Genomic DNA, 12,748 nt, shown 5'->3' with positions numbered 1-12,748 from the left:
ACACCTGAAACTAACACAATATTGCATATCAACTATACTTCAATAAGAAAAATAATTACTGGGGTAGAAGAATTCCAGAGTCACATGAAAGTTATCTCTTCTGATTGGAAGAGTGGAAGTATTGCCGTTACCTTTTCTCTGATCGGAAAGATCATCCTTAGATAAAAGGACCTAGTACAGGAGAAGTTTTGGTATGGGGAGGGTGTGCACAGAAGGACTTCACAGGTACAGATTTACTGTAAGCAACAAACACACAGGTCCTTTCCCCAGATTGCCAGCCAACCTGTGTATCAACGCTATGGGAAGACATACCTCCATGAAAGAAATTCTTTGCTTCACTAGGCAAGGAATCTAGCTCAACTGGAAAATCTGGATAGCTTTCAAACCCTATCCCCTCTCAAGAATAGAGAGAACAATGGATTTCTTAGGACTAAAATTCCTGGGCAGAATTAAATTGGAATAACATTCTACCTTAGTGGACAATCATCTTGTTTAATAGGTGAGACTCCATTAGCTTTGACTGTTTCAAGGAAGATTCCATCACTAGGTCACCTGAATTCGGGTGTTCTTCTGGCGCAGACAGATGCCCCTCTTGGGAATCAGCTGGTACTGGAGTAGAAGAACTAGATAAGTGTCTGTTTGACACATTGATGATAGCCTATAATTTGGCAAAGGTATTGTGTATAAGGTAGTCAATGAATCTCAGCCTATTGGAAAAATGACAAATAAAACCTCCTTCTCTAAGTTGGAGACTAAAATTATCAGTCCCTGAAGACCCATATGTCAGTTGTTACTTCTGACCTTTTCTAATTGAATTATCCTTCTAATTGAATTATCTTTAGTGAGCCAAATAAAAACAACTTTAATAGACGGGGATGATGGGGGTACAGCTTAGCTTTGCCTATTGAAAATAAATATTCCCCTCAAAATAATTTATTTCAGGATTTATTGAGCCATGTAACTCAGAATAGCGATAATAGATTCAGATAGGCAGGAAGTGGCAGCAAAATTGGTCTTTCTTAATCAGAAGGTCAGTGCTGCTTTGTATTTTTTTAATTTCAGTTTTATGTGTAGCTGGCTGCTTGGCCCTGGACGAAGCTCGTTTAATGATGATCCCAGTGATATTGGAGACCTTAGCATCAAGGGTGGATACCCAATTCTCCTTCAATGGGGTGAAACCACCTCAAGTCTCTGTCTTAAATCCTTGTTAAATCCTGTCTTAATCCCTTTCAGTTGTTTAAAAATTATTTTTTAAATTCTGAAACTATGTGTGGTGACGAATGATAACTAGATTTATTGTGGTGATCATTTCGAAATATATACATACAAATGTCAAGCATTATGTTGTACACCTGAAACTAATATAATGCTGTATGTCAACAAGGGCTCATTTTTGTCAGAAGCAAGTTTGAGTCTGATTCTGTGCTAGAACTATTTCTAAAGGAAAAGCTTGGTTTAACTCAATTTCCAGTTAAGTCAAAAAGCTAAGGGAGGGCTTGCCTGGTGGCGCAGTGGTTGCGAGTCCGCCTGCCGATGCAGGCGACACGGGTTCGTGCCCCGGGCCAGGAGGATCCCACATGCCGCGGAGCGACTGGGCCCGTGAGCCATGGCCGCTGAGCCTGCGCGTCCGGAGCCTGTGCTGCGCAACCGGAGAGGCCACAACAGTGAGGGGCCCGTGTACCGCAAAAAAAAAAAAAAAAAAGAAAAAAAGCCAAGGGAAAGTGATTCCTTTCTTTTCTCTTCTAAAAACTTAAAGTAGCAGGAAGAAGTCTTTTATCTATTTAGATATTCTCCTACCTGATTACAATCTTTCCTTTTTTTTTCTCCTTAGTCTTAGGAAAGTATATGCAGAGGGAATTACTGATAAGAGAACTAGGAGAGAAAGCCAAAACCTTCCTTTAATTACCTTTATCAGGTTAGCAGGGAACAGGCACCTATGCCTTAGGTAGAGACAGGTGATTAGCATTCAGAATACTGAAGACCACATCAATTTAGGAAGGGCATGATTTCAAGATAAGTTGAAGGGTAAGTTAGAAAGAAGCAACTTATTTAAGCCTAAGTATAGAACTTGGGATCAGATCAGATAGTGATTGTTAATAAGAATTAAGGATTCAGTAGAAGCAAAGCCCCTAATTATACCTAGAGTATTAAATAGACTCATTATGTTAGAAAGGATCTTGGAGGTCAACCAATCCAACTTCAAATCTTCGGTTGCAAGGAACAGATGCCTCCTTCAGCTGACATAAGCCGAAGAGGAGAATTTATTAAAAGGTTGCAGAACCTAAGGGCTGAAAGGAAGCCATGCCTGGGGAATGAAGTAAATCTAGGAACTCGATCTTTATTTTCAGGACTTACCCCTTCCTCCCTCCCTCCCTTTCTCCCTCCCTCCCTCCTTCCCTTGTCCTTTCCTCCTTTCTTTCATTTCTTTCTTTTCTTTTTTTAATTAGAGTATAGTTGCTTTACAATGTTGTGTTAGTTTCTGTTGTACAGCAAAGTGAATCAGCCACACGTATATGTATATCGCCTCTTCCTTGGATTTCCTTCTCATTTAGGTCAGCACAGTACATTAAGTAGAGTTCCCTGTGCTAAACAGTCTGTTCTCATTAGCTATCTATTTTATACATAGTAGTGTATATATAGAAACTGTCATACAGAATGAAGTCAGAAAGAGAAAAACAAATATCGTATATTAACACGTATATGTGGAATCTAGAAAAATGGTAAAGATGAACTTATTTGCAAAGCAGAAATAGAGACACAGACGTAGAGTACAAACGTGTGGATATCAAGTGGGGAAAGGGGGGTGGGATGGATTGGGAGATTGGGATTGACATACATACCCTTTATTTCTTTTTAAAATTGATGTACATATCTACATCAGTGGCCTAAAGCTATTGTTTGAACATGACCATGGCTGAAATTCTGAAAAGTGTTTTGAATGGTAAGGCTATAAACACAAATCTATAAAGTGATGATAATAACTCTGTGCCAAAAATACAGCTAGACATTTATAATCTCTCTAACATGGATTATGTTACTATAACTACAATTACAGAACTTCAGTGATGAAAGACCTTAAGCCTACCTAGGTCAATCCTCTTATTCTGCCACCAAAAAAAAAAAAACAGAAAATGTGGCCCTAGAAGAAGCAACATGTTCAAGATTGCCTAGAGAGTTAACAATAGAACCAGAAGCATTGAGGTCTTTTGATGACTGCTCTATCAGACATGTGATACCTCCTCAGGCAATACTGAGAATGATGGTAACCAAGAAAGAACTTAGTTAAGAACCTGAGTTCTCTGATATGACTGTCTTTGGACAAGTACTTTATATCTCCCCAAACCTTCATTTGTATAGTGGGGATATTAATACTCCCTATGGGATGGGGTTGTTGTGAGAATTAAATAAAATGACCTATGTACAGCTCTTGGTACAATGCCTAGTACATATAAATGCTCCATAAGTAATACCAGTTATTATTTATCAAAATAGTTTACTTAGCTTTTTGCTGCATATCAAATAACCCTAAAACTCAGTGGCTTACAAGAACATTTATTTACTATTCACAGGTCTGTGAGGAGCTATAGATCTGCTAGGTTAGCTGAACTTGGCTCTAGTTTTGGGCTCATATCTGTGTCATGGGACCCAGGCTGAAGGAGCACCCTCTACCTGGGATGTGTTGTTCTCATGATGGAGGGAAGAAGTGTAAGAAATGGGAACCATGTGACACTTCTTAAAATCTCCACTGAGAACTGTCTCAATGTTCACTTCTACTTATGGTCCATGGGTCAAAGTAAGTCATTTGGCCAAGCCTAAAGTCATAAGGCAGGGAAGTTACTGACGCATGAGCAAGCCATGTTCAAGGAGGAGGCGATCAATACAATCTATCACAGGAAAGTTGACAGAAAATCTATTGTTGTTGAGACAAGGGCCTCTATGGTAGCTTGAATAGTCTGAAACTAGAACCCACACAGACTATCCATAATACCTCACGCCCTCAAAATTATGGGCCATTTTGGAAAACCGGAGTTCCAGGGAAGGCAAGAGTTACTCAGAGTGGAGATTAGGTGTTAGTGTACATAGTGTAATTCCTTCTCCCAGAAGCTTCACTGGGTAAAGGAGATGTTACTATGGAAGTCATTTAGCTCAGCATTTCTAGACCAGAAAGGTATTTCAAAGGGTTCATGTCCTTAAAGCAGCAGTGGTATCCATTTTCATTTCCAATTAAAAAAACAAAACAAAACAATAAAAGCAAACTCAGTAAATTAAATGTTTTTGTAAAAACTGTTTCCCTTTTAAATGGAACAGGTTGTGAGCCTTCAGGTGTGTACTGAGGAAGTCCACTTGGAGACTATGTGGAGATTAGATGAGTTTGCTCCTGCCTTGTAACTTAGTTTATAACACAGATGAACACCACTGGGTACCTCCAATAGCCTCACACATTTTTTAATTGTTTTTATTCTTAGTCATATATTGTTAACACTTTTCTCAGTTCTGAATTAATGAAGAATTTAACGAGGAAGAAAAAATATAATTCTGCCAATTTTCCCCTAGATACTTTTCTCCAGATCCATAAATTTCCTTCAGCTAAAAAAGCTAGCTATACAGAACATCAAGATATCTCTAATATTTCAAAACATAATGTAAGGGGAAAAAAGTAAGTCAGTGTTACTTATGCATCCTGTCTCTAACCAATAATTTATTATGGAAATTAAGCACTGATGATGCTTTGAGGTTTCTTCCAGATTAGAGGACAGACCAGAGCTACTCTGTATTCCCGTTAGTCTCATTCCTCAAGTGCAGCTGCACAGCCCATTCCCTCTGCCTGAAAGGCTCTCCTTCTGCTCCTTTTCCTGCCTGGTGTGCTTCCTTAGCCTTAATCTGCAGCTCAGCTCTCAATTCCTACCTTCCCCAATTCCCTCCAGCGGTGTCTTTTGCTCTTCCCTCAGTACTCTCATAGCACTCACAGGGGAATTACCCCCTTGATAACCCTATTTTTGAAAATAGTCATCGAGTCTGTCTCCCTGCCTTGACCCTGATTTGAGATCAGGGGCAACTTGGTCTTTCCAGTGCCTGGCGCAGTGCCTCACACTTACAGTGCACCCAGCGAATCTTTCTTGAAAGGAGGAGGGAATCGAAGCTTTATAAGATTAGAAACAGGAGAAGTCATGGGGAGAGCATTTCAGGAAGAAGGAACATGTACACAAGTCAAGAGAAAAAAAAGACAGAGGCTGACACATACAAGATGTGCTAAGGAGTCATAAATGAACTCATGTGACTAGACATGGGAGTTCAGGAACAGAAGTCCTGGAAAATACAGTGGGAGGTCAGGTGTGTCAGGGGAGGGCCCTGAGAAATACCCGTTGCCTTAGTCTGCTTGGGCTGCTGGAACAAAACACCATATACTGGGTGGCTTAAACAACAGAAATTCATTTTCAGATAGTTTTGGAAGCTGGTGGTCCAAGATCAAGATGCCAACATGGTCAGTTTCTGGTGAGAACTCTCCTTCTGGCTTGTAGCCTTCTTGCTATGTCCTCATATAGCATGAAAGGAGAGAGCTCTGGTGTCTCTTTCTCTTCACATAAGGGCAGTAATCCCATCAGTAGGGCTCTACCTTCATGACTAATTACCTCCCAAAGGCCCCATCTCGATACACCATCACAATGAGGGGTTAGGGCTTAAACATATGAATTTGGAGGGGATACAATTCAGCCAATACTGAATGGTTATGGAACCAGTCCTGCCTTAATGAAGTTGCCCAAAGAGATCTCCACTATCCATCCTTGCCATTCCTGAGGTTCCATTGTTCATTTAAAAAATTGAATGAAATCCCAGAAATCGACTTTTCCAGTTGAGAGGGCTTTAAAGCCCAAGGGTAAGAGCAAAATAACCTTTTAATTTCTGAGATGAATGAAAAAGGTAAACTTTGTGAGTGGTATCTGCTATTTCTACAGCAGTCATAAATCATATCTTTGGGAGCTATACCATTTTACTTTTAAATGTACATATTTTGAAAAGAACACAGTCATTTCTTATTATGCTCCTTTTGTACAATTTCATTGCATTCGTCACTAGTCATAGAGTCCTGTTGATTCTACAGCAAGAAAATTATTTGTTATATTTACAGTCCAAGAGCCTACTGATTAACACAGGCATTTTGCATTAGCGGATTGGGATGGTAGTACAGTCCTCTAAGATTTATGGCTTTCTCCATTTACCCGTGGTCCATTTTTCATTATTTTCCAGGCCTAGATTCCGTTCATTTGGTGCATTCTCTTAGGAATCATCCACAGTATGATGTTTTTATCCATTTGAAAAGTTTATGTCCATTTGCAAATGGTTCAAGCCAAGATGGGGAGTTCTGCCGCCTGATTTGCAGAAAGTTGTTGCTGCCTAAAGATTTGCTGGACATGTCCCATTGACAGATAGTACCAATATACAGTGTTAATACAATGGGCCAACTCCAGAGTATTACCATAGCTCCCGACTGTCGAATGACATACAAAAATATATGACTTGGGGACAGCTGAAATTGCTTCCACACTTTGAGCTCTGCTTTCATTAGACTGGTTCACAATATTAGATTGAATCCCGAGGTGCTACTGATAATCACCAGCTGTTTTTCTTGGCCAGTCTCTTTGTTTAAATGTATTCTTTCATTATCCATGTGCTTTTGAAAAAAAATGGGGGAAGAATGTCTTTAATTGAATAATCTGTATTCTGTCAGGTATTCCGTCTCCCTAGGAAGGTATATGGAAACTTACTTTCTATTTTTATTTATCCTGCCAGTGTAGTATATTGATGAGAGAACTGAGATCCAATAGTGTTAAAACAAGACATGCAATGTTGATTAATTCTTTTATAAAATTTCCTTTTTGCTCCTGAGTATAGCAGATTTCAGAAACTGCTGCCAATATTGTGCTGTCCAATAAATCTCCATTGTTGGGAGGGTCTGGATCTTCTCTGGGCTTTAATAAATGATTATTATGTTTTTGAAATTTTCGCTTGGAATGCCCCAGACCTTGTTTGCATTAGCTCATGGAAGAAATGAATTAGAAACAGTAGGACCAAAGGCCCCCAAAGGAACCATTCCATGAAGAAGAGGCAGGCACAGAGATGGAGGCAACTGGACTCTGCATCCTTGTTCCTTGACACTTGTTTCCCTTCCTCATTTTACGTCCCCCATTGCAGGCTACGACCTGCCCTTTGGGTTCAGGCCAAGTGAATTTGCTGATTCCTAGGGCTGTGTTGAAAGATAAGATAATAATTCGGTATTGAGCAAACCTGAATGGCTTCAGATAGACTTGTCAAGAAGGAGAAGGAAGTAAGATGCTTGGCTGGTGAGGAAAGCCAGTGGGACAGTGAGAAGCCAGAGTGGGAACTGTAGATAAGGAGAGCCTGGAGAGCCTGCATTTGGGGTCAGAGACATCCCCATGGCAAACCCCCCTGAGCCAAAGACTATACACCAGGGAGTCAAGAAGTCTACTGCCCTCTTTGGGCTCAGGCGAGCTTGGAACAGAGAGGAATCTGGTGAAATGTGAAAGAGAACTTATTACACAGGACATACCCCACAACAGAGAACTGCCTCATTTAAAATAGGCCGAGGGCATCCCTGGTGGCGCAGTGGTTGCGAGTCCGCCTGCCGATGCAGGGGACGCGGGTTCGTGCCCCGGTCCGGGAAGATCCCACATGCTGCAGAGCGGCTGGGCCCGTAAGCCATGGCCGCTGAGCCTGCGCGTCCGGAGCCTGTGCTCCGCAAGGGGAGAGGCCACAACAGTGAGAGGCCCAAGTACAGCAAAATAAATAAAAAATAAAACAAAATAAAATAGGCCGAGATTAAAAAATCGTAATATAGAGAAAGTGCTATTATCTTGCCCATCAAAGTATAAGCTTCTTGAGTTCAGAACCCAAGTCATTGAGCTAATGGTGCTCAATAATTAGAGCATCCTGTGAATAGAAAATAAGTTCAATGTAATTCAGTTTTCTTTTGAAAAGTAACCATTTCTGTGTCCTCAGTTCCTCCCCTGAAATTATCCCACAGGGAAATGTCACTCACTAGAAAGTTTCAGCTTTTGCCAGGCGATAGGAAAGAAATGCTTCATAATATGTTTCCAGGAAGGAGAAGGTGAGGGAGCATATGCTCAGAAGCAAGCGTGCAGGTGAATGAAGGATGCTGACAGCCACAAATACTGAGACTGATAAAAATAAGGCCAGCATGACAGACAACGAATCCCTGTGGCCATGTGATGGCCTTTAGACATCAAGGAACAGGTGTAAACATCAAGGGGCATGGTAGCTTATATTTTATTGGTAATAAACTAGATGAAAGATCATATTTTAAATGATATGCCTTCAAGCATGTGCTACATCAAGGTGTTGACAACATCATTTTTCCAAGAGATGAGCAAGTAAATTTAAGTAGTTTCCAAGTGGTAACTATCTTGATTACCAAGGAGCAGTGGGATGCAAAGCTTGGACGGTGGAAACAAATGATTGATAGCTTCCTTTTAACATTCCTGCCTTTATTTTCCGCTGCATGGCTCATTATTCTGCTGCAGTAATTTAAGCTTTCCTATTGTACTGAATTAGGGGCTTAAATTCTCTTATCATCCCTATGGGAATCTTGATTGTTTATTTGTAGATGACAATAATTGTTTTTATAGATCCCCAAGTGTGGAAGGTATAAAAAGTGCCATGGCTGATGGCCAGCTGGTACATAGTGTCGCGTGCATGAGTGACAAATTACAAGACAATATTTGGTCCCAGAAGAGACCCTTTTAGAATTTTTTAAGGCATCTGATGGTTATCACTAGGTCCCTCTAAGCTGAAAAGCATAAACAACTTCATGTACATCAGCTCAAGTCTTTTTGTTATTGTTTTTATTGAACCTCCAAAGGTCTACTAGGGTGTATAATTTATACTTCCTCCTTTCTAGTACACCCACACAGCAGGAGAGTTTAGAAATGGTGCAGCTACAAGAATTCCCAGATACAGTGCCATCCAAGCCAGTGAATTCCCTTAGGAACCCAGATCATCAGGACATTTATTCAGAAGAATTCCTGTATTAATCCAGCAGCTGACATTATTCCACTGCAAGTATCGTTATATGGACATTAGCTCTGAGTATTTTGAGAAGAAACCACTTTGCTAGCCCCAGCAAGTATTATCAGTAGGAAACCTCACATGATATCACATCCCAAATATATCAGAGGCACCAGGGAAAAAAATGCAACTGTCTAATTAAGTGCTGTTTGTAGGACAGGGCACTTGGGCAGTATGAACCTCCCAGTCTGCATCAAATGCAACACAGCTTGCTTGAAGAGCTTTTGAGCTAATGATTATGATGTCTACCCAGAAACAAAATAAATTAGGTTAGGCTTAAAAGTAATCAACATCAGAAATGTAAAAATTTCCTTATTAGGTGGTGAGATGGAAAGATCTTTGACCAGATGCCAAACCCTGAAATTCCTGACCCTCTTTTCCTGTGGTAAAGAGAAGATAAATATGTAGAGAAATCACTTTGACAGTTGTACCCTATGGGGTTCTGTTCTGAAAGCTTGGCTGTTGAACTCTCAGACATGAATATCTGGGCTGGATCAGAGTGAGCCAGGGGAGCTTATTTTGCAGAGGAGGGGTCCATATGTCACACAAATGATCCCCCCTTTATTCCAGGGCTCTAATATTATTTTGGTCCTTGACAGTAACTCCGTGGAGGGACTGGCTCCTGGAAAAAAATGCATAAAAAGAAAAACAATTTGCCCTAATTTGGATTTTTTTCTCACTCAAATTAAGCTTTACCCTCAATGCTGTGGCTGTGCCTTTGGTCTTAGCCATTCCAACACCTTCCATGAACAATCGTGTAAAAGAGGAAAACGTGGAGCTTCTCCCTCCAAAATTTAGCGACTGTAGCCACTACCATTGCCAGGTAAAACTGTATACCCTTTCTATATACACTCCAGGCATTTAGTGGCATGCCCATCACACAAGTGTGCATTAAATGTGACCTGATCAATTAATATGCTTGTTAATTACCCATCCAACCCACATGGAACATGGAACTGCCAAATGGCTAAAGAATAAAACAGATTGACCACTGAAGGTGATGATTGCAGAATCATTTGATTTTAAAATTAGAAGAAACCTTAGATAGGACTAGTTGAACTATCTCACTTTAGAGACAAGGAAACAAAGATGACCCAAAGAGGCCAAATAAGTTGTCCAAAGCTTGACATTTGAGTAGTGGCACAGCTGGAATGGGAAACCAGACATCCTCACTTCTGTTCTGTACTGCACTTGGTACTGACTCTGAAACTCCACTTTGTTACACTGATTGTGACTAATTGTGTTAACATGTGTGCCTCCCTCCACTAGACCGTGTGCTCTTTAAGAAAATATCCCATATTCATCACCAGCTCCTATCAGAGTCAGTGGCATATAATAGGATCACAATGAATGTTTGTTGAAAAAAACAAACAAATGGGTGAATATGTGAGACCCGTCTTTTCTCATCATGTGCAAATAGATGCTGTAATTTTTAGTGATCTCTACTAGTACTTGGTCAGCCTAGTAATGAAGGATAGAGAGGATTTGAAGGTAGAAAAAGTAGAAGGAAAAGGCAAGAAGAGGGGGAAAAATACAATTTAGCAGGAATAATAACTGGAAAAAATCAGTACCTAGATAAAATTTCTAGTTTCAATTTGGGAGCTTTTAGTCAAGACTCTGTTCTTCTGATCTCTCCCAATTTTCGAATGACTTTTTAAGCAGATGGTGCTTTAAGCAGGTCCCATCATCGCTGTTCCTCCTCAGACCCCAGAATGCAGGATTGACTGCAGGTTCCATTCTCTTCTAAGCCAGCTTGCTCTTTTGTGCCTTCCCCTCCCTGTGCTGTGTCTTCCCACCCATTTGGCACCTGCTCCTAACCCATGCTGCTGCTAGTGTTCCTATCACAGAGGAGAGTGCATGTAACTTAATGGGAACCTGTTTCTGGAATGTTTTCCATTTAGAAGACACACCAGGAGATACAAAGGAAGTCAATTTACATAGCGGCATTTCAGACTCAGTGACAAATAGGCAGAGGGGGTGGATATAAATGCTCTGGGTCTGTTTCTCCTTCCAAATCAACCAAAGTCGATGAAAATAAAGGTTAAAAATCCAGTTATCAACCCCCACTGTTAGTCTGAAATGCTTGCCTGTTTTAAGTGATTTGATACCAAGTGGTGCCTGTTTAAAAAAAAGGAATGAGGGCTTCCCTGGTGGCGCAGTGGTTGAGAATCTGCCTGCTAATGCAGGGGACACGGGTTCAAGCCCTGGTCTCGGAAGATCCCACATGCCGCGGAGCAACTAGGCCCGTGAGCCACAGCTACTGACCCTGCGCTTGTGGAGCCTGTGCTCCGCAACAAGAGAGGCCGCGATAGTGAGAGGCCCGCGCACCGTGATGAAGACTGGCCCCCCCGCTTGCCACAACTAGAGAAAGCCCTCGCACACAAGCGAAGACCCAACACAGCAAAAATAAATTAATTAATTAATAAACTCCTACCCCCAACATCTTCTTTAAAATAAATAAATTAATTTAAAAAAGAAATCAAAGGATTCAGGGTCCTAATTGTAGCACACTGATGGCTTGGTCCTGGAGAACTGCAGCAAGGATATTGGACATCAGTGGGAACAACTACTGGCTGGAGTGCTGTACCAGTGGCGAAGTGTTGGTTTGGAGCAGAAGAGCCGGCCATGTTCTAGTTTTACCAAGACATCTAGATGGAAGATAGGAAACATAGTCTTTTTAAGACACTCAGTTGCCAAGCAACCTGGGTGACCCAGATGCCCCTGCGGGAAACGTTTTAAGTAGATAGGCAGTCATCTGTATTGGATGGATTGGGTTGTCTTGGCTAAAGAGAAATATGGAGATCAAATATTCCCTTGAACCATTTGGAACGTGACACAATCCTCCAATCAGCACTTATCTAATTACTCTCCCCCTTCAGTTACTGTATTTCCCACCTCTTCCTTAAACATACCAAGCAGACTTCTCATATTTGTGAGATGGAACACTTCCTGGGACACTCTTCTCTCATACGGTCTGTTGAGCAAGGGGCATCTGTGGCTTATCACCAGGAGTAGAAGTCCAAACACTTCTGCCCACTGTATCTTGGTATTGGAGTCACAAAAGGAAACACAACACAGTCAAGCACTGGATGGAAAAATGCTATCCTCACACAGAGAAGAGATAGAGCAAGGTCAGCTCTAAGAGTGGGCATCGGTCCCCCACAGCCAGCAGGTCCCTCCCAGCAGCTGACACAGGCTCTTGGCCTGCATGCAACCCTCTTGTGCCGCAGAACAAAAGACCCCATCCCCTTTTTAAAGGAGTTGGATATAGCAGTGAGGTTAGCCATGTGCCATATGACACTTAAGCAAATGCGTACACCTTGACTGTGAAACAGAGAAAGATATTCACACTCAGGGTGATAAGTCCAGCACAGGCTGTGAGAACTCCTTGGTAGTGGCCCAAGGCCCACTCTTATGTGACCAAGAGGGCGTTGAAAGACTACCCACGTGAGGCTGCCTTTCCAGTACGGCTTACACGGTTTCTTCCCATTCACCCTCTCCCACCCGATTTTTTCCCAGATCTTTGCTTCTGTTATCAAAAAGGCCTTCCCTGACCAACCTTTATAATATAGTCACCTCCAGATCCAATCCTCTGGCCTGCAGGAAGACAAAAGCCTTGTTTTTTTTTTTTTCTTTTTTTTTTTTT

General features: G+C 41.4%; 1 protein-coding gene across 1 annotated transcript in view; it reads left to right on the top strand.

The window, feature by feature from the left end:
- Positions 1-12,748, top strand: part of ST6GALNAC3 (ST6 N-acetylgalactosaminide alpha-2,6-sialyltransferase 3) — a 591,033-nt gene that overhangs the window by 573,792 nt on the left and 4,493 nt on the right. The window lies entirely within an intron of this gene.

This window comes from Lipotes vexillifer, unplaced genomic scaffold (assembly GCF_000442215.2).
Source record: "Lipotes vexillifer unplaced genomic scaffold, Lipotes_vexillifer_v1.1 scaffold419, whole genome shotgun sequence".
Taxonomy (NCBI): domain Eukaryota; kingdom Metazoa; phylum Chordata; class Mammalia; order Artiodactyla; family Lipotidae; genus Lipotes; species Lipotes vexillifer.
The sequence above is the reverse complement of the archived record's forward strand: the minus strand, read 5'-3'. Positions and strand labels throughout refer to the sequence as shown.